This window comes from Protopterus annectens, chromosome 8.part0 (genome assembly GCF_019279795.1).
Source record: "Protopterus annectens isolate FY-2018-M chromosome 8.part0, PAN1.0, whole genome shotgun sequence".
In the NCBI taxonomy this organism is placed as follows: domain Eukaryota; kingdom Metazoa; phylum Chordata; order Ceratodontiformes; family Protopteridae; genus Protopterus; species Protopterus annectens.
The window spans coordinates 1,859,580,540-1,859,603,841 of NC_056741.1; positions in this window are offsets into that span (position 1 = coordinate 1,859,580,540).

The following is a 23,302-nucleotide window of genomic DNA, read 5'->3' on the forward strand; positions in this document are numbered from 1 at the left end:
ATCTTGGGTATTATTGGCTAGGCTTTTAAAAGCTGTTGTGCCATTAGCCTAGTGATCACATATGAACCTATGTTCCTTATGCTATCACTATATGCATTCATAAGTGTTCCTTTAAACATTCAGGTTAATGTGCATAGCAGGGGATTTCACAAAAGGAGTTGCTGTTGTAAGTAGTATTGATAACTAGTAGTAAATCAAGAACTGTAGGTAAGGCACCCTTAAAGTAAGAGAATACAGCATGAAAATGTTATTGGACAATAAAGCAGGGTCATGATACAACCGTTTTAATTTTTAGTTTCTTGTCTACTGTAGGGGCCCATGGAGATGTGTAGTACACATACATGCTTTACTCAGAGAAGCACAGAAAACCTTTGAGTGTATTATGTATGTGGACTGTGGTTTCTTGTAAAAGGCACAAAACTCTTAACAATACTTGTAGTTACAAGACATGGTTACTCTGGCCTTGATGACTTAATTCACTTAAGGACAACATAGTAAGCCATTTTAATAATCTTAGTCTTGTAAGGCACAAAGGTTTAGTAGAGGTTCTTTTAGCTGAGCACTGACCTTTATTGGCATATTGTTTTGTTTCAGTGTTTAACTGATCTGCTGCTCATGAGCCTTTTTAGATTACATTGTTGCAGGGCTCTTCTCTTTTCCTTCTTGCTGTCAGCATATTGAGAAGATGTAGCTGGCAGAAGGTGGTCAGGTAGCTGTCATGTTGTCCAATTCCATGAATGCTTCTGCTCTGAAATGTATTCAAGTTGGACTGATTAAATAGTGAGCGTTGAACTTTGTGTCATTCACCAAAGCATCGTTTACTATATACCTTGCAGTTTTTTAAACGTTTCTGTAGCATTAGAAGGCTAAAAGTACGAGATTCGCACATAGGGTTGCCTCATTCTCAGATGCCCAGACTGAAACATTCCTTACTGAAACACGAGATCTTGCATGATCTAGTACATCCATTTCAAACATAGGACTGGTTAGCTGCAGACAGCACTTGCTTAGCACATTTAAGACTTTCCCAGGCTCTAAAACTCTTCTTCTAGTTCTCAAAATGCCCCATGCTTTCCCTACTCTCCAGACATTTAATGTGTTTGAGTCAGCAGCAACAAACATTTGTATGCTTACTTGACAGTGTTTGGTGTATCTACTGTTGTAGTAGTATATTTAAGTTAATGTCATTGACCTAACACAACAGATTTCCCCGTTTTGCTTTGTTTCTAGCTGTTTCTCTTGCTACCTGGCACAGTTAGTGTATGTCTTCCAATGCACTAATTAACAGCTTGTTTAGCTGGTAGTCTGCTTTCCTGCTGTGAGATTGTACCATTTTCCACATTGTAGTGCAAAGGTGGTCCATGAAATCAGGTATTCTACAGTCCTCCCTCCAGGGGGTAACCACATAATCACTAAGGATTTTCCTAACTGTCACTGTATAGAGACAGTCAGGAGTTGAATCTCCAGCATAGCAGGCCATCATTCAGAGGCTACAGAATTATTTTCATAACTCCATCCATGCTAACATTCTTAATTTCAGGTGTCCCACCCCTATCAAAAACGTAGTCAAACTATAGGTAGCAAGCCTGTTCTCAAAAAGAGCCAGCCAACAGATCCCATCAGGCCAAAAAGGATTTGGGATTTATTCAGGATTTTTTTGGTTCTCAGGAAGTCTAAGGACCCTCAGGTCCATATTTTTATGAGTGGGTTAAATCAGTATGTAAGGGAAAACAAAATTCTGGATGGTCATGATGCAGTTGATTCTCCCATATTTGTGGGAAGGAGACTGGATGTGCTTTTCAGGTTTCCACAATGCCTTTGTGCTTATCAAAATAACTAAGGAGTCCTGAAGATTCCTGCTCTTCAGAGCTAGAACCAGTCAGTGTCAATTATGAGCCCTCCTATTTGGTTTAACCCCAACCCCCCAGGGTGTTTACCAAATATATGATGGCTGTAGCAGATTACTTGAAGCTGAAGGGCATTCAATGCTTCCCTTTCCTGGATGACTGTCTCCTAAGAACCACATCAAGGGAATGGTTGATCAGTGCAAAGAACAGCTTACTGCAACTAAATATATAAAAAGCAATACCAACATGGCTAAAGTTCCAAAAAAGAATTGGACTCCAACACTAATAAAAAACTTTAATAAACAAGTGAGCGCTTTTGCACACTAGACGCTTTTCAGACTAAATACACTCAATAAAAATTAGTTACACTTAAATATCATTCATTAACAATGTAACCAATCAGTAGAAATCTCCATTCACAAAATTGTGATATGTGACTTCATAAAAAACAATCAAAAACAATATTGAGCCACACCTCCAGAGCTACATCAGAACTAGAGGTATATATCAAATAAATACATCAGCATAAATACATAGAAGTCTATTTATTAATCAACTAAAAATAAGAATAAAAATCATTACCTAACAACCATACAATATTTCTCATAGATGCTCCAAAGATGTATATTCATCCCAAAAAAACTCATTCGTAAAATCACAACACATGACTTCAAGTGAACTATTCAAAAAAATAGCATCAAAGCCACTACTCAAAGACTATATCAAGGTTCAGAATATGTAAAAATAAATACATCTACATAAAAATACATAAAAGATCTGTATGTTAATTAGATAGGAGTAAAAACATTACCTGGCAAGCCTACGAGATTTTAAAAAAGGCTTCAAGGGTACATGCTCATTCAAATCAGACCCTCTATCTCCTGGCAGCACAACAATCCAACATGTCTCTAGAGTTTTGGTCTTATTCCCCAAGTCACCTCAGCGTCCCATGCAAAACAATTTATCAATAACTAAAAATCTAAAATAATGTGTTGGGCCCTCCTTAACAGCATTCTTCACAAGGGCACTACATAGATTACCTTTCCGTATATGATAAACATGTTCTCTTATCCTGCACTTCAAGGATCTATTCGTTTTTCCAACATAAAAACATTTACATAGGATGCAGTATGTAAGGTAAACAAGGTCCCTTGTATCACAATTAGCCCTAACCTTAAAGGAATAAACAAGTCCCATATCTGGATGTGTAAAAACATTAGTACTATCAACTAAATTACAATAACTACAACTTCCACATGGAAAAGTACCCATAGGTCCCTCATCCATAGTAAAACTACCAGTTCCAGAAAGATAACACAACATTCTTTTTAATGAATGTTAATTCCGAAACCAAAAAGAAGGTTTAGCACCAGTGAAATTCTTTACCTTGTCATCAGTTAGAAGCATCGACCAGTGTTTCTTAAAAGCCTTTGAAATTAGCATACAATTGCTACTGTAATGTAAAGGAACCAACACTTTAGTTCTATCAAAAGATGGTTTTATCAGACAATACATGTCCAGAAGAAAAATAAGGCTTGGATCTTTTCTGTTGCATAGATAATCCAAAACTCAGACCATCTTCAGTCTCATTCAACTGATAACCCCTGCCTAACAAATCATGCTTTAACATACCCAAGTCACAAGAGAGTTGTTTATCTCTCACATCCAACTTAGAGGCACACATACCCTCACCTGTAATAATATTATGAAAAATGTGCTCAGGGTGCATGCTTGTTCTATGTAGTAAAGAGCATTTATAACAATCTTTCCTATAAAGGATAGTCATAAAAGTTAAATCAGGTTCCCTCTGCTCCCTGACATCTAAAAACTCAATAGTAGAGCAATAATATTTGATAGAAAATCTAAGAAAACTCATACTGGTATGCAAAAATGTAATAAAATAATCCAATGCTATTATAGTACCCTTCCACAAAAGCAAAACATCATCAGCAAAACGTTAATAAAATAAGACAGAATGTTCAAATATATCAGAAGGAAAAAAACATTGTATTCTTCCATTGTGCCACCACCATATTGGTTTTACTATTAGAACAAGAACTGCCCATAGCTATGCTAGCTCTCTGCAAATAATAGGTCCCATTAAAGATAAAGGCATTATTTTCTAAAACTGTCTCAATAAAGATGCACAGCATCTCACTAAAGTTACCATCATAATCACTATTCTCAATCAAATATTTTTTGACCAACTGTATCCCTTCAAGGTACGGGATAACAGTAAACAAAGATGCCACATCCATTGTAACTAATAAACAATCATTACTAAACTCATTCTATTATAATCATATAAATCTTTCAAAAACTGTTTAGTATCTTTTAGGACCACACTAGATCTATCAAGAACAGGTTTTAACATTTTCTCTATATATATAAAGAAAGGTTCCATAAGCCAACCAGCACCACCCACAATCAGCCTAAAAGATGGAGAAACTGGATCTTTATGTGTCTTGGGAAGCACATGAAAACTAGGGATTAAGAGATGTTGAATAAACAAATGAGAACTCAAGAGAGATCAAACAACCAAGTAAACAATAACTGATGGTCATATGCATATGTTTAATCATTTTTTCAATCTCCTTTAAACCTGTTAATGAATAGGTCATGGTATCAGACAAAAGATGTGAGAAAGATGAAAAATAGAAGACTGATCTGACTGAAAGAATTTGTCTTTTAAAGAGATCTCAGTGAACATCAGGAAGTGACAATTGAAGCCATTGAATAGATCTTTATCAGATGCCTCCATGGTATGAGGACATGTGTAATTTATCTGCTAGGCACAATTGTCAGCATTCAGTCCCAAACCAGCAGCCACTCTATGCTTCAAGGCTGGGGTCCTGATGTTAGGGACAGTTTTTCTTGGTTCCCTTTGCAAGATACAGAATGAGGGTACCTCAATAGATAGTCAGAGTCTATCCAGAGCGATCAGAACTCAGTCTTCATCCCCTCCCAGTTAGACTATCCAAGGTTGGCCTTCAGCGTCTTCCCTTATAATCTTAGCAGAACACTACCACCACAGATGTATCTGTTATGGGATAAGAAACATTCTTTAGGACATATGGTCCAAGGGACTTGGTTGCAACAAGATGTTTGTCTGCATATCAGTGTCCTGGAGATGAGGGAAATTCTAATGTGTAGGCTTATCAGGACTCCTTCAGGGTGCAGTTGCCATCCACTGTGAGTATATAGCAGTGGGAAAAAAAACATTCCTACACACTGTGATGGATGGCAGTGAGGCTATGGCATCACGCCATACCAGCTTAACACCATTTGATTCCCAGTCAGGCCAGCTGTTTAGCAGGCAGGCTCAAGCTGATGCTCCCTGATAATGTATATATGGTTCCTTAGTCAGATAGTGGTAAATGCCATCTTCCAGCACTGAAGACAGCCTTGCTGTGACCTGTTTGTGTTCCCAATCAATGCCAAATACAGCAGCTGCTTTTCTCTAATGTCTGATGGTGGAGAGGCCTACTTGCTTTGCTAAGGACAACTTGCACCTCTTGTTCCAAAGCTTCTGCATACTGGATACAACCTTTGCTGTCCCCGTAGTGCCTTTTTAGGCAGAATCCAGTTAATGGACCTCTCAACAAGTAAAACTAATCAAACTCAAGATCACATGAAGGTGGCTCTGCTCAATGCCAGGAGTCTCAGTAACAAAAATACCCAACCTTGAAGCTGTTCTACATTTGAGGCACATCCACATTTATCTAATTACCAAAACATGGTCTAAATTTTCAGATAGCAGCCTCTGTAAACCTGTTTTTTTGTGTTTTCCCTGCCTTTAAACTTGATGGCAGCTGTGATGGAGTCTCAGTACTTGTAAGACCACATTTCCTCTAAACCAATTCCTAGAGACCCAAAAAACATAAGCCACTGAGACATAGATCACTCTAAATAGGACAAGTTGTCAGCTCATGGTCTGCTACAGAACCCCTTCTGTGTCCCCTGAGAATCGCATTAAGTTTCTAAATATACTTGAAGAACTTTGAGCTGAATGGAGGAGGGGCACTGACCACAACTCTGATCTGTGATATATAACAATAAGTATCCTGTTGTTTTTTTTTTTTGCTTATTTTTACTAATTATTGCTTATTCTAACCATCTACAACACTTTTTTATTGTCTGCTGACTACTATTTTTTACTGTATTTTAGTGCTAAAACTAATCTGCATTATTGTGCCAAAATTATCTGCCTTACAGGGCCTGCTAAATCACTTTTCTTACTGTCACACTGTAAAGCTTTTTTAGCTAGTTTCACTGTGTGAAAGGTATTAACTGGAAATTTCCTCCATTTGTTAAGCATCTGTTTGTTTTGATTTCCTGCCAAGGAATGTATCATATAACTGATTTGTTTACAGTTAAAAGCATTCTCTAAAGTCTCCTTACTCCTTTGTCTGTTTAACACATTCAATTAGTGTCTCACTGCCATCCTTCTGCTGTGATAAACAGTTCTGTGGTGTTTTCTGCCCAAAATAGTGTAGCTAGTAACTTTAGCATAGTCCCAGTACAGGTTTGCTGTCTCTGGGCCTGTTTGTTTGCAGTGGTTGCTTGTTCTGAGCACATGTTTCAGGCCATCTTGGATTAGCAGAAGCCTCTCTTCACTTTAGTGAGAGGATTGTGTTGCTTGGCCACTGACTGGTAAATGTTGGCTGGTCTAGGTCTTGGAGTAAGCACTCATTGATCCTTTTGAGCCTTATTAAAACGTTGTTTCAGGTTGTACATTCTGGTATTTAGGCACTTCCATTGAGAGGAATTCTGTTTATTCACACTGAGCTGAATGGAGGAGGGGCACTGACCACAACTCTGATTTGTGCTATATAATAATAAGTATCTTTTTTGCTTATTTTTACTAGTTATTGCCTATTTTAACCATCTACAGCACTTTTTTATTGTTTGCCTACTATTTTTACTGTATTCTATTGCTATAAACTAATCTGCAGTATTGTACTAAAATTGTCTGCCTTACAGAGCCTGCTAAATCACTTTTGTTACTGTCAAATCATTTTAGCTAGTTTCACTGTGTCAAAGGTATTAACTGGAAAAGTTCTCCATTTCTTAAGCACCTGTTTGTTTGTTCTGATTTCCTGCCAAGGAGTGTATGATATAACTGATTTGTTTGCAGTTAAAAGGATTTTCTAGTGTTTCCTTGAACCTTTGTTTGTTTAAAACTTTCATTTAGTGTCTCACTGCTGTTTTTCTGATAAACATGTCTGTAGTGTTTTCTGCCTAAAATAGTGTAGCTAGTAACTGTAGCATATTTTCCCACCCTCTCCCTATTGGTGTCATGTTGTTATACTTGGCAGCTTTGCAGTTGCCCGCCCCTACTCTAAATTTGACCTGGGACACTCCTCCCAGTCCAATGTCATTAGCTTATTCTACCTAATACAGAAAGAACATTTGGGAAGGCCAACCCCCTTAGTTTCTTAACCTTGAATTATCTCCTTTCTCCCTTTCGACTCTACTAAAAATTAAAAAAAAAACTTTATTCAGCTGCTTTTACAGTATTTGTGTTTCCTCCTCCTACTCTATTACTTCATCTTGTTTTTTCTGCTACTTGTTCTCTAAAGTGTTCAGTTGCATCTTTTGTGCTTCATTTATTACTGCTTATTTTTAGAATGTTTAAATTTTAAGTGTTATTTTAAGCCTCTTAGTTTTGGTTTAAGCACTTTGGCTCTAGGCCTACCCCTTAGCCCTTCCTGGCCTCTCTCCCTCAGATTCTGATAAATATGGATGAACAATTACCTACGGTTTCCCCTACCAGCCTGGTTGATATTGGCATCCACAGACAACCATCTGCTACTACCATCTATGAACACAATTTGTGAGAGATGCAATTATTAAAGAAGCTAGAGTTTTATGCTCTCTCTCTCTCTCTCTCTCACACACAGGCCAGTATATCTGGCACTGAGAAGGTTGTCAACACAATCACTACACCTCAAACACCACCCACAACTACACAACAGACACCCACATATGTGGAGGTTCTCAATAAAAACAAACACAAACAAAGGAGACTTCAGAGGCAAAAACACATGAGAACTCCACAACCCTCCACACCACATCCCATGCATAGTCAACACACCAGTATGTCGCAGCTACTAAGGCCTAACCATAAACGCAACATATTAGTCATAGGAGACTCTATTGTGAGACACACAGATGTGCCTCTTACCAGGCTGGATAAGGAGAAAGTCGCAGTTAGTTGTTTGTCAGGTGTCAGAATCTGCCATATCACACACGCACTCAAGTCTCTCAACAACAGGTACTGCTATGACTCTGTCATAGTCCATGTTGGCATGAACAACTTGAGACGTACCTCCCTGGACTATACGAAGAGACATTATTGAGCTCGCTGAATATGTGTCCCAGGCAGGTATTCCCTATCCTTAAGTGGCAATCTACCATCACCCAGAATGTTGCCTCAATACAAACAGAAAATAATTGACTTTAACAATTGGCTTAGTTGCTGGTGTCATTCCAGAGGGATCCAGTGCCTGACAGCCTGGGAAGATATGATCGACAGACCACAATGCTTTGCTAGAGATGGCCTGCATCTCTCTCACTTGTGCTTCAGGCTTCTGGCAAAGGCCCTTGCCTCCCCCATGGTGTCTTTTTTAGGAAACGTCATGAGGTTGATACTACCAACATAAAAATTTCAACAAAACGCAAATTAAAGGTCATGCTGCCAAACACTAGGAGTCTAAACATGAAACTGCACTCATTGCAAGCATACTTAACCCTGGAAGATGTTGACATTTGTGCAGTCACAGAAATCTCATTCAAAGCTGCAGAGAGCACCCCAGCTTTACCTGGTTACCCATACTATCATACATTCAGACCCCAAAATGTGGATAGCAAAGCCAAAGAAGGTGGAGTTTCAATATATATATTAAAGACACACACACACACACACACACACACACACACACACACACACACACACACCTCCAGACTGGTCAAACAGTATGACACACAGGAGACACTCTAGGTGCAGTTAACCATTGACAAGACCTCTATTTAAATTATAGCTAGCCCCCAAATTTGACTCAAGATACTCACTCCACCTATCTGGACTGCTTCAAATCTATCAGGATTCAATCCCTTTACCCTGATCCTGGGTGACTTTAATAACCCAACCATAAATTGGAAAAACTACTCATGCCAGAACACAAATGCCCAGAGATTCCTCAATTTTATCAATGCAAATGCCTTGGAACAGCTAGTCGATACTCCTGCAAGAGGTGATGATATATTGGACGTGGTATTAGTCAACATGAGTAAGCACTACAGCACCCATATGGTATCATCCTCCATGGTAAGATCCAACCATAAAGCGGTCACTTTTGATGTCACCATCACCCCTGACCCTCCCTCTAGCTAGGGTCAAACAAAAAACTTTTCCAAAGCTGATTGCAACCTCCTGAGGGATGGTATAAACAGATTCACAGCCCCCTCCCTCAATGTAGGAACTGGTACTAATGTCCATATCTACACCAAGGTACTATACAAGCATTCATATAGATGCATGGAATCAGGAACACCTGACAGGACAAAATCATCCTGTAAATCTGTCTGGTGGACATCTGCAATAAACTATATAACAAAAGGAAAAAAATTGCTGTCCAGGACCAACAAAGAGCAGGTGCCCAATTGGAAGCACTCTCTCCTTAGCCTGAACAAGCAAATAAGAGCACTAGTGAAATTCTCTAAACCCAACTTCGAGTCCAAATTGGCCACATCTACTAAAGACAGTCATAAGGCCTTCTTCACATATGTCTGCAATCTCAAAGAAAGCACCCAGATCTGTTCAGAACTGGTGATCAAGGACACCACATACACAAATGCTGTAAATATAGCCAATCTACTGGCTGACAGATTTGGCGAAAACGTCTCCCCTCTGTCCCTCCATCAGTAAATCAGGACATCCCCAGTACCTACCCCCTACCCCTTATCTCTAGGGAACAGGTCATCACTGACCTCTCCAAAGGCAAAAGCTACAGTCTCCATGGGACCCGATAACATGCCAGGTTGCAGTCTACATGAACTCAGGCATGACCTTGCAGCACCATTAGGCACCCTGCTCAGCCAAAGCCTGAGTACTGGCTTTGTCCCAGCCAAGTGGATGATAACCACTGTCATCCCTTTATACAAAGGTGGAGCATCCACCGATCCAGGAAATTATAGACCCATCATCCTAACTAGCCTGATCTGCAAAGGCATGGAATGGATTATCATGGACCTCATTAACAGGGACATTGACAACTTCCAAACACTCATCCCACGCAGTTTGGCTTTGTCAAGGGGAGGTCATGTCTGTTAAATCTGGTCGACTTCTTTGAGATCATCACCAAAGCCATGGATGAGGGGAAAACGGTGCACACCACCTACCTTGACCTGGCCAAAGCTTTGGACACTACTCCCCACTCAGGCATAGTAAATAAACTCTCTCAACTAGGCATTAATCCATATGTAACCAGGGTAAACTGGCTCACTGATAGAGCCCACCTAATCAAAATAGGGGAAGCCACCTCAAGCAGTAGACCCATAATGAGCAGTGTACCCCAGGGATTGGTCTTGGGGCCTCTGTTATTCAGGATATACTTCTCTGAGGTGCAGGCCAAAGCCAGTGGGCTATGGCTGACCATGTTTGCAGATGCCTGCAAGCTGGGCGCAGTTATCAATTCCCCAAGTGATGTGGACCTACTCCAAGAGGGTCTCACCCAAACAAATGACTGGTGCCAGAAATGTGGCCTCAAGATGAATGCCAAAATATGCAACACCATCCGCTTTGGGGAGAGTGATGTCCCCACATATTATCACATTAATAACAGCGTCCTAAGTACACAATCAGTAGTGAGGGATTTGGGCACCCAGGTAGATAGCAGCCTAACGTTTGACCACAGTGTTTCTTCTGTTGTACGAAAAGCTTTCTACATAGTCCACCTCATAAGTAAGGGTATCTCATCCAGGGACAAGGAGGTCATAACATCTCTGTATTCTTCTCTTATAAGGCCAATTATTGAGTGCAATGCCTCCTTTGGCATGTACCTCGCAAAGCACATGCAGCAGTTGGAGAGACCACAGAGGTTCCTTACCAGGAGAATCCAGAACCTCCAACATCTAACCAACACAGATAAGCTGAAACCCCTGTTCCTCTACTCAGTTTCATACAGACTCCTCAGAGGTGACCTCTTTGTGGCATACAAAGCAATCACAGACCCTGCCTTGATGGGACTGCTGCATATCCGCAAGTCAAGCACCACTCGAGCAACCCATACGCACAACCTCAACCTGGTCTGTAATATCAATAGGACTTATTGGCAGGACATATTTGTGTCCTAGAGCCTCACCCATCTGTGGAATAGATTATCTCTCGATGTCAAATAGAGTACCTCATTATCCCTTTTTAAGTGCAACCTAGATAACTGGATGGGAAACAAAAAATACATCCCTGGGATTCCACCTGTGTCCCTGCTGGACAGGGGCTTTGTGTGCTGACTTGTCTAAACATGGGCTAATCTCTTGGCTAGGCTTATAAGGGCCTCGGGTCCAATAGCCTAGTAACCTCCTATGATCCTATGAACTTCCTATAAGCAAAAACTCCATCACCCTTCAGTAAATTGGACACATACTTTAAATGTAAGATATGACCAAAATTTCCTAGATTTAAAAAACAAAAATTAATTAAAGAATCCACTAGAGATCAACATATCTTGCACCTGGTTCTTACAAATATAGCAATTCCCTGGTAACTACAGCCCTGGTTAAGTCCAGTTATAAACTGGTTAACTTTACCTTTAAAATCACAAAAAACAGTGGATGCTGATTTCATGGAATTCAGAGATTTCAAATGTACAATTTTCCAATTCAGTGATGAAGCTTTCAAATGTATGTATAACAGTATCACTCGAGACTGTGACCCATCAAGTAGCTACACAAAATTCTGTGCTCACCTAGGTAAACCCCCAGGTTGTTAGCCTAGTAACAATTTATGTGTATAAAAAACAATCATTGACAGAACTGTTTGTTAAATTATTCACCCTGAGCATAGCCACTGGTATTGTCCCATCACTGCCCTGCAAATTATAAGCCCATCAGTGAGACAGGTCTCATATGTAAAGCTATGGGCTATAACATAACTAATCTAAATAGTTGTGCTATTAAAAATCAAGACTAGTCCCACAACAGTTTGACTTTGTCAACTGTATAGCCTGTCTAATGAATCTCGTCAACTTCTTTGAAAGGGTAAACCAGGCTGTTGACAGAGATCATGCTGTACATACAGCATACTTCCACCTGGCCAAAACATTTATTACCATTCCTCATGCTGTCACAATAAACAAGCTAAATGCAGTTCAAAAACATACTTATCTAGTAAGATGGATAGCAAATTGGCTAAAAGATAGAACACGCTTTGATGACCCTGCCCTGGCCCAGCAATCAGGGAGCCTCAATCTTTGCCACTACCACCAGGGAGGGCATCTCATATAAGAGGAAAGGATAACACATACACACAGTAAAGTACAATTTCCCTTAAGTGCACACAGAGATCACAGTCAGTCTGGGGCTGGTTTCTCCCTTGCTCCCCAGGTCTCCAATAAGACTCCTCACTGGCACAGCTATAGGGTCCAGATCTCAGCCTAGCTGGCAAGCTAACCTCCAGTACTCTCTCTGTCCCACCAGTGCTTCGTGTCCCTGCCCAGGTCGCTGACACACCACACACACTTTCAGATAAGTATTTATACAACTTAACAGGCACTCCTGGGAAAGGCTGACACAGATTCTCCAGCTGTGCCCCTTTACCCATACTATACTGCAGTAATTACTGCCACCACCAGCTAATACTTATCAGCTACCCAAGGGCCCTTAAAAGGGTGTCCAGTTATTACTGTGCAATATTATTATCCAATTGGTAGTATAGTCCAGGGCTAAAGCTATAGGAGAGGCTTAGACAGTAAACTCTAAACGTGCAATGTACTCTAGAGCTAACTTATCTCTACACAAAACAGCCACAGTTGAAAAAGGTTTAAAATATTTAATAATAAATAATAAAGATAAAAGACAATACTAGTACAATACAATGCTATTCAAGAGTTCAGAGATCACACAGAAAGTTAAAATTATTCTGTAGTACAGTTCTGACATAACAGAAAAACACAGTCTAATCTTTATAGTCCTAGCTATTTCTACAATAAAGCACACTTCTAAGATACTTCTTACATAGAGAGCATAAGGCAGTGCTGAGAGTTTGATATCAAGATCAAAATGCATACAATCTCTCTATGAGCAATAGTTTTTAAACTCACTAACAAATATCTCTGCTGGGCCCTCCCAGATTACATAATTTTGACACTTAGGTTTTCCCAGTATACACATTACAGCATTTTGACACTTAGTCTGGAGTTCCCAGGCCAACAGGCTACATTATTTAACAATCTAACACCTGCTCAGGAATCTACAGCAATAAGACATTTCACATGTACATTCTGGTCATTAACTTTAGCCTTAAAACAATAGGCCAGAAGCCTTCATCCAGCCGGACCAGAGCCGAATTGTAAAACATCAAAGGTAGTGATTAAATAATTTAAATTTCAAAGAAAGATTTGAAATGCTTGACTTAGTTTTCCTTACAGCAGATGGCAATGTTGCTACTATCTTGAAGTTCAACATTTTACAGTGTTTTCTTTCATTTAAGAAACAAGCCTGTGTTTTACATTTATATTTACAAATATCAGAATTATGTATTAAATTCTATTTGGCTAGGCTGGCAGCCTTTACCCCCCCCCCCCAGAGAACTCAAGCTAGTTTTTCAAGTGACCCTTGATAAATGTCACTTGAGACTTGAGAGGGTTAGGTCTATCTGACTGTTCCTCACCCCATTCCCTGTCTAGAGAGCCCATCTGCATTGCCATTGCTACTCCCACTGTGGTGCTGCACTGACATATATGCTTGCAACCCCAGGCTCCATCTTAGCAACTTGGCATTTTGCTGACTGGCTCTGTTTAATCATGTTAGAGGGTTGTGATCTGTCATTACAGTGAATTTTCTTTTATACAGATAAGGTTGAAGTTTCTGCAGTGCCCACACTATGGCTAGACATTCCTTTTCTACAGCTGCATAACATTCCTCCCTGGGTTGGAGCCTACGACTGAGATAACCACTGGGTGCTCTTCTCCCACTGAAGAAATCTGGCTAAGTACAGTCCCCATCCCATAGTTTGAAGCATCCACTTGCACAAAAAATTATTTGCTGTAATCTGGACTGACTAACACGGGGGTCCTCCCAATGCTTCTTTAAGCTTCTGGAATGCCTGCTCACATGCTGGGGTCCACACTAACTTATCTGGCCCATTCTTCCTTGTTATATCTGTGAGGGGAGCAGCTATAGTACTATAACTAGGGACAATCTTTCTATAGTACCCTGCTGTCCCTTAAAATGCAGTCACCTGCTTTTTAGTAACAGGTGCAGGCCATGCCTGAATGGCTTCCAGTTTGGCAGGTTCTGGCCTTATCTTACCACTCCCCAATCTATGTCCCAGGTAGGAAACCTCTGCCACTCCCACCTGACATTTGCTCGGCTTAATGGTCAACCCTGCCCTCTGTAGTCTGCCCAGCACCTCCCTGACATGCTGAAGGTGCTCTGGCCAGGAATGGCTGTAGATGGCAATATCATCTAGGTAAGCAAGGGCAAACCCTCCTGCTCCTGCTAGGATATTATCTACCAGCCTCTGGAAAGTCACTGGGGCATTCTTCATCCCAAAGGGCATCTTTGTGAGCTCAAACAAGCCAAAAGGAGTCACAAAGGCTGACATTTCTCTATCACTGGGAGTCAAAGGCACCTGCCAGTAACCCTTGGTAAGATCAATGGTTGTAAGATACTTAGCCCCACCCAGCTGCTCTAGGGCCTCATCTGTCCTAGGCATGGGGTAAGCATCCAACTCTGTGTGATTATTTAATTTCCTGTAATCCACACAGAACCTGGTGCTGTAATCCTTCTTTGGCACCAGCACCACTGGGGAGGCCCAGGGACTGTTGGACTCTTGAATCACCCCTAGTTCCAACATCTCCTGTACCTCTTCCCTCAGAGTCTGTTTGACTCTGTCAGGCATCCTATAAGGGGCCTGCCTAATAGGCCTTTGGGGTCCTGTATCCACCGTTTGCTGCACTAGGTGGGTGTACCCTGGTTTCCCAGTAAACATATCCCCAAATTCCTGCAACACTGCTCGGATTTCTCGAACCTGGGTAGGAGATAGCTGCTGGGGTATTGCTACCCCTTCCACTGAGGTGTCAGCCCGAGCCTCACTGAGGAGATCAGTCCTCATATCTCCCTCAGACTCCTCCTGCAATCCACTGCAAATGCTCAGCACAAGGGCTTCCCTATCATGGTAAGGTTTCATCATATTAACATGGTACAATTTGTGCCCCTGACATCTGCCTAGCACTTCCACCATGTAGTTAACATCACTTTCCTTTTTTACCACCTTGTAGGGTTCCTCCCAAGCTGCTTGCAGCTTGTTGTGTCTGACAGGAATGAGAACCATTACCTGCTGCCTCACAGCATACTCTCTAGCCCGAGCATTCCTGACATACCACACCCTTTTCTGCTGTTGGGCTTATGCCAGGTTCTCCTGGGCCAAGCCCATGAGTACCCTGAGCCTTGTCCTGAGGTTTAGGACATATGTCACAACAGATTCCTCGTCAGACTCACACTCACCTTCCCACTCATCTCAAATTAGATCTAGTCCTCTCACCCTATGCCCATACAGCAACTTAAATGGTGAAAAACCTGTGGATTCCTGGGGAACCTCTCTGTAAGCAAACAACAGATGGGGCAAATATTTGTCCCACTCCCTCTTAAACTGATGTGCAAATGCCCGTAGCATGGACTTAACTGTAGAGGTTAACTTCTCAACAATACCATTAGTCTGGGGATGGTAGGGTGTGGTCTTCATGTGCTTCACCCCACAAGACTTGCACAGACAAACCAGCAGGTCTGACATGAAATCGGCACCTCTGTCAGACAGTATTTCTTTTGGGAAACCCACCCTGCTGAAAATCTCTAACAAAGCATTTGCCACCTTCTCTGCCTCAATGGAGGACAAAGCCAGTACCTCAGGGTATCGTGTAGCATAATCCGCTACCACTAGGATATACTTTTTCCCTGTGGAACTTGGGGTACTCAGAGGACCCACAATATCCATAGCTGCCCTCTGTAATGGCTCCTCAATCACAGGCAAAGGCATCAAAGGAGCTCTCACCTTGCCTTCTGCCTTGCCTACATTTTAGCACTGCTCACAGGTCCTGCAGCACCCTGTTACATCTCTGGAAATTCTAGGCCAGTAGACGTTCTGCATAATACGTCTCCTTGTACATTTTATGCCCATGTGACCTGAAAAGGGAATATCATGGGCTATGGCTAGAAGCACCAGACGGTAGGCTCTAGGCACTAACAACTGCTGTACTCTCTCACCTTTTAGCCCTCCCTCAGGGGTCCACTCTCTGTATAGTAGCCCTATGTGCCAGTATACAGATTCCCCCTTTCCTTGAGAATCAGGTGCCTCCCTAGCTACCCGTCTCAGTCCTTGCAATATAGTGTCTGAGAGCTGAGCCTGTCTCAACACTCTCCTTGTAACCCTTCCCTGCTCTGACAGTGGTGCCTCACTGTCAGCCTGGGTACTACTACTCACCTGTACCTTTGCAGTCACTCTATCCAAGGGACAGTACCCACAAGCAGCTGTGGCTCACCTTCAGTCTCACTGCTACAGCATAGCTCACTCCCTGAAGTAACCACCTCACCAGTCCTGGCTGCAAGTATGCAGTCTGTCTACCAGACCCACATACTTGTCTCCAAGCCTCACTGCGTGTAACTGCATAAGTACATGGTACGGCCTCATCCAAATCCTTCCCTCTCAGGACATCTGCGGGATGGTAGTTCAGTACCCCTATTGTCTCAAGACAACCTACTACTGGCATTTTGTCTTTCCTACTTACTGGCTCCCTCATCTTTGGTTCCCCTCCTTGCCTCCTTGGACACCTGTATGCCACATGGCCCCACTGACTGCATTCAAAATATTTCACCCTAGCTCCTGGACATGTACCTGGACTAGTGGCTTCCCCTGCTACTGGCAGATTCTGTTGGGGCAGTCTGTGCTGCCCACCATAGGTTCCTTTAGACCCATGAGCAGTACTTGGGGTCCCCTTCCTGTGCAGGGCTGCCCTACTTGCCAGGTATAGGTCTCCCTTCTTCCCCAACTCCTCTGAAGTAGCACATTGTCTATCAGCTAACCAGATCCTCGTGTCCTCAGGCAAAGTACTAAGGGCTTGTTCCCTCACCAAAAGGTCTGCCAGCCCTTCACAATTGGTGACCTGACATCCACTCACCCAGCTATGAAAATAAGTGCTCAGTTCAGCAACATATTCACACACACTTTCATCTGCCTTGTGTCTATGCTCACGAAACTTATTCCTATACATTTAGGTGTTAGCTTAAAACATTTTAACAAGTGACTTTTTACAACAGTATAATCAAAACATGCAATGTCAGACATTTTAGCCAATGGATTTACACATTTGCCATGGAGTAAGGGGGTCAGGAACCATACCCAGAACCTTTGGTCAACACTATACTGTTTGCATACCCTCTCAAACATATGAATGGATCTATCAAAATTGTCCCCCTCTTTAAATTGCGGAAGAAATTTACTGACCTGTTGTGCTTCTGGGGTCCAGTTACTCCCTTCCCCATTACCTCCATGACTCTGGCGAAGAGTCAGCATTTCCCTGTCATGCCTCCTCTGATGCTCTTTTTCCTCAGCCTCTATCTCCAAATGCCTGGCCTCCAACTCAAGTCTTTTTAGCTCCAGCTGGATTTTTAAGTCCACTGCAGAAAGATTGAGCTGTCCATTCTCCAAGGATATTGTATCTTCACCACCAGCCTGATTGTCCGCAGAAAGGTTGAACTGTCCATTCTCCGAGGATACTGTATCTCCACTGCCAGTCTGATTGACCTTCACAGTAAAGTACAATTTCCCTCAAGTGCACACAGAGTTCACAGTCAGTCTGGGGCTGGTTGCTCCCTTGCTCCCCAGATCCCCAATATGACTCCCCACTGGCACAGTTATAGGGTCCAGATCTCAGCCTAGCTGGCAAGCTAAATTCCAGTACCTTCTCTGACCCACCAGTGCTTCATGTCCCTGCCCAGGTAGCTGACACACCACACACACTTTCAGATAAGTATTTATACAACTTCACAGACACTCATGGGAAAGGCTGACACAGATTCTCCAGCTGTGCCCCTTTACCCATACTATACTGTAGTAATTACTGCCACCACCAGCTAATACATATCAGCTACTCAAAGGCCCTTAAAAGGGTGTCTAATTATTACTATGCAATATTATTATCCAATTGGTAGTATAGCCCAGGCTTAGACAGTAAATTCTATAGATATGCAATGTACTCTAGAGCTAACTTATCTCTACACAAACCAGCCACAGTTGAAAAGGGTTTAAAAATATTTAATAATAAATAATAGACATGAGACAATACTACTACAATGCAATGCTATTCAAGAGTTCAGAGATCACACAGAAACTTAAAATAATTCTGTAGCACAGTTCTGACATGACAGAAAAAACACTTAGTCTAGTCTTTATAGTCCTAGCTATTTCTACAAGAAAACACACTTCTAAGATACTACTTACATAAAGAGAGCGTAATGCAATGCTGAGAGTTGGATATCAAGATCAAAATGCATACAGTCTCTCTCTGAGTAATAGTTTTTAAACTCACTAACCAACATCTCTGCTGGGCCCTCCCATATTACATCATTTTGACACTTAGTCTGGAGTTCCCAGGCCAACAGGCTACATTATTTAACAATCTTAACACCTGCTCAGGAAACTACAACAATAAAAGACATTCCACATGTTCTTTCTGGTCATTAACTTTAGCCTTAAAACAATAGGCAGGAAGCCTTCATCCAGCCGAACCGGACCTGAATTGTAAAACATCAAAGGCAGTGATGAAATAATTTTAATTTCAAAGAAAGATTTGAAATGCTTGACTGAGTTTTCCTTACAGCAGATGGCAATGTTGCTACAATCTTGAAGTTCAACATTTTACAGTGTTTTCTTCCATTTAAGAAACACGCCTGTATTTTACATTTATATTTACAAATACCAGAATTATATATCAAATTCTATTTGGCTAGGCTGGCGGCTTTCACCCATCTCCACCAGTCTTCACACATACATAGTGAGACTAGTGGAGGATTCCACAGAGACCATGAAGGTGAGCAATTGTGTTCCACAAGGACTCAGTACTTGAGACCTCTTTAGGCATCTGCTTTTCAGATGTCTAGATCATTAACCAAGGTCTCTTATTAATCAAGTTTGCAGATGACTGTAGACTGGGTGGCATTCTCAATTCTTCCCCTGATGTGTAGACCCTCCAGCATGAGCTTGCAGTTGTTAGTACCTGATATACAAATAAAACACTCTCATTAAATTAAAAAAATGCAATAGTTTCACATTCAATAGACAATACCTACCACCAGCTTATAGCATAAATACTTCACTTCAAAATGAGAATGTATAAACCTTGGAACATGGGTTGAGAGTTCCTTCTCCTTTGATCATCATGTTGCCAAGAAATTCTTCTACTTAAGGCAACCAATCAAGTAGGAATAGTGTCCAGATATAAAGAAGTCATTGTCCCCATATATATATATATATATATATATATATATATATATATATATATACTGCATTAATTAGGCTGATCTTAGAATACAGTGCATCCTTTGGAATGTACTTCAGTAAACATACTAAACAAGTGGAAAAACTTCAGAGGTTCCTAACTATAAAAATTACCGATTTAAGAACTGTACTCTACCAGAAAAAAATGGAAACAGTGTTCCTTTATTCAGTGTCCTCTAGACTCCTCAGCGGTGATCTGCACCTTCCTTTCCATACTCTGAGGGATCCAGTAGTCCAAAATCTCTTGTATCACTATAAATCAAACAGTCCCACTAATACTAGGACCAGAGATCTAAACCTACATCATCAAATAAATAAAACATGGCGGAGAAATTCATTACACAATGCCTTCCACATTTCTGGAGTAGAATTCTACTGCAAACTAAAGCAGTGTGATATATTATATTCCTTCAAACAGTAACTAGATGGGTATTCACAAATTCCCCCTGACTTTACTGGCCTAGCTCTCTAGTTAAAGGTGTGTGTACTGGCAAGGTGTAAATGGCCTATCTGTGATCACTGACTGTATTATTTAAGCTTTTGAAGCATGTGAGAAAATTCACTTATTGAGTTCCAAGTTGTAGTAACATATGTCTGAAGGGAGTTGCTCTTTAAATTCTTGTACACAGCATTAGTCATCTTGATTTCATGGGAAAGACTTACATTTGAACCTTTCTGGGACTTATTTTATTTCAAGATGGTCTTCCATAATGTAATAACCTGGAGGACTGATCATCCTGATTCTATCTTCTTTTGGCAAATTTCAAGCAGTTTTCTCACCAATAATTGTTCTGAAGTTGCTTCTGTTCATTGGCGTTTTATTTTTTCTCCCACCAGTTCCTTTCTGTCATTCACTTTTAGCTTAAACTATGCACACTTGCAGTCATTGGTTATTGTTTGTTTCTTTTATGGTTTCAGCTTAGCACCCCTTTCTTATCAAGACCAACTGAGTATAAATTTTCAAAGTACTCCTATGACAAACAGATGCCACTCTTTTATATTGATGAATCTGCCTTAGACTATAACACATGCATTTCATATTAGGTGAGTTTTAGACTGTACCCTTTGTGTACTTGAGCTTACTGACTGAATCTGAATTATGAGTTGCAGTGCAAGCTGAGAGCCACAGATCCAGTTCATATTTTGTCTGCATTGGACTTCACCTCAGCACTAAAGATTTTCTGTTCTGTGGAAAACCACTGTAAAGAGAGGGGGGAGCAGCTTCATGTTGCTTACCCATAACATTGTATGTGATGTGATGCTAGATATCTGCTGAGAAAGTAACATCCTCAAGGAGTCAAGTTTACTTTGGTTATCAAGATTATATGGGACAATGCAACTTTGATTCTAGAAAATGGTAAATGTGTCTTTAAAACGTGCTGCAGTATGCGGTATGGAAACCTTCAAACATCCGTTAGTCAGAAAGAGGCTGCAAGGCCCTGATTATCAATTAAAGCTGTATAAAAGGAAATAGTCTTGAGATTTAGAATCCATAAGCTATTTCCTCAGTTGAAGGTTCAGAAAGAATGAACTTAAGCTTGCCTGAAAGATCCGAGAGGTTTGGCATATGAAAGTCAAGTCAGGTCTGACTTGTGGACTATACTCAGAAGATTCATCTGAGTTGTAGACTGTGCTTGGAGCCTGTAGCTCATCCACTTGTACACTGAAGACAAAGCAGGTGGGGTAGTTCTTTTAAGATGCTTTATTACATAAAAACACATCAGGATTGATAGCAGCTTCAACAAATATAAAATAACTAATTAACAGACAGAGCTTATACACATGCATACTTACATCTCAACAGCTAACTCAAAATGGCACTCTGGCTTGCATGTGCTCAGTACTCATACACTTGTACATGCCCACAGAGATATATACACTGATCTCCATCTTCCCTCTTAAAAAGAAGATTCCCTTCGATCAAAATAACATTGCAGTTTGACATGCATTAATATAGACATTTAGAAACAAACACAATGTTCATGTCCACATTGCCATGTATCTGGAACATGATTTGGAAATACGACCGTATTTCATAACATAACAATCAGGGCTGGGTTTAGCAACAGGGACAGGTTTTGGTGAACATCTCATCTCAGGAACTTCAGGATTCATCACAGGAAGGGAAATGGCATCTGCAACTTAGTCTGGAACTGGAAGACTGGACATCTCACTCTGAGATAAGAGTCTTTCTCACAGGCTATATGCCATGGTACAGGCTCGGACAGCAGTATTAAATGCTTCTGATTCCACCTGAATTCTGATCATTGTGATTCCACAATGTACGAACTCAGCTATGGGCAGATGTTCTTCACAATTCTAATCCTATCATAACCCGGGGATATTTTGCATCCTTACCACTTCTCCTTCTCTTAATGGATTTGAGCGGTTTGCTCATCTTATCATAGTAGTACTTCTGGATCAAGTGCTTCTTCAATAAGTTGGCTTTCACTGATTTGTCATTCTTGACACATGGAACCAACAGCTTACTACTAATGGGTAACGTGGTTCTGGTTTGTCTTGACAGAAGTCTGAGCAGGTGGACCAAGATGTGTATCATGAGGAATTTTTCTAAGCCTCAAGAGATTTAGGAAAACATCACTATTGTCTCGCTTGGATTTCTGTAGTAATTGCTTTGCACTTTGAACTGTGTGTTCTGCCAAACCATTGGACTGAGGATACACTAGGCTACTCGTGACATGAGCAACATCCCATTCCTCTGCAAATCTTTTGAATTGTTGACTTGTAAACTGCATGCCATTGTCAGAAATAACTTTGAGGGGATCCATGCACTGAAAAATGATGCTTCATCTTAGTAATGACTGTAGCAGATGCTAGATTGAATAAGAGTGTACTAGTACCAAATAATGTTGACCATTCCACTCGAAAATATCAGTAGCAACCATAGGCCAAGGTAGTTCAGACACCTGGTTCAGCTGAAGTGGTTCTCTCTGTTGATATGACTTTGTACTATTACACACAGAACAAAATTAAAGTGTTCTCTCAATATCTTGTGACATAGAAGGCCAAAATACTAGTCCTCTCACCCTTCTTTTGGTAGAATCTGTTCCTGGGTGACCTTGATGCAAGATAGTAATGCACTCTGATTGCAAGGACTTTGGAACAATGACTTTCAGACCTTTCATGACAATACCATGGTCTGACAAAATCTCATCTCTGTATGGAAAATAAGGTTGCACTTCAGGAGGTAAACTAGATTGCTTTGATGGCCATCCATGGTTGAGAAAACAGTTGAGCTTCTGTAAAACTGGATCTGTGGCTGTATGATTTCTGAGCTCATCAAGATGTATGGAAGAAATATTTCTCAGTTCTCTGACATTAAAATCAAATCTTTTATTCCCGTGCTGCTCACTGGTAATGCTGGGTGATCTGGATAATGTATAAGTAAGATAAAGAAGTTTGCCTTGTAGACAAGATTGAAATGATACTTTTGCAATCTCAACATCATGTGTTGCAATCTGACTGCAGCTGTATGCATAGGCTTTCTCAAAATAGTAATTAGAGGTTGGTGGTCTGTTTCAATTTGGATAGGTTTGCCATACACATAGTCATGAAACTTGGAACATGCAATCAAAATAGTAATTAGAGGTTGGTGGTCTGTTTCAATTTGGATAGGTTTGCCATAGACATAGTCATGAAACTTGGAACATGCAAACAGTTG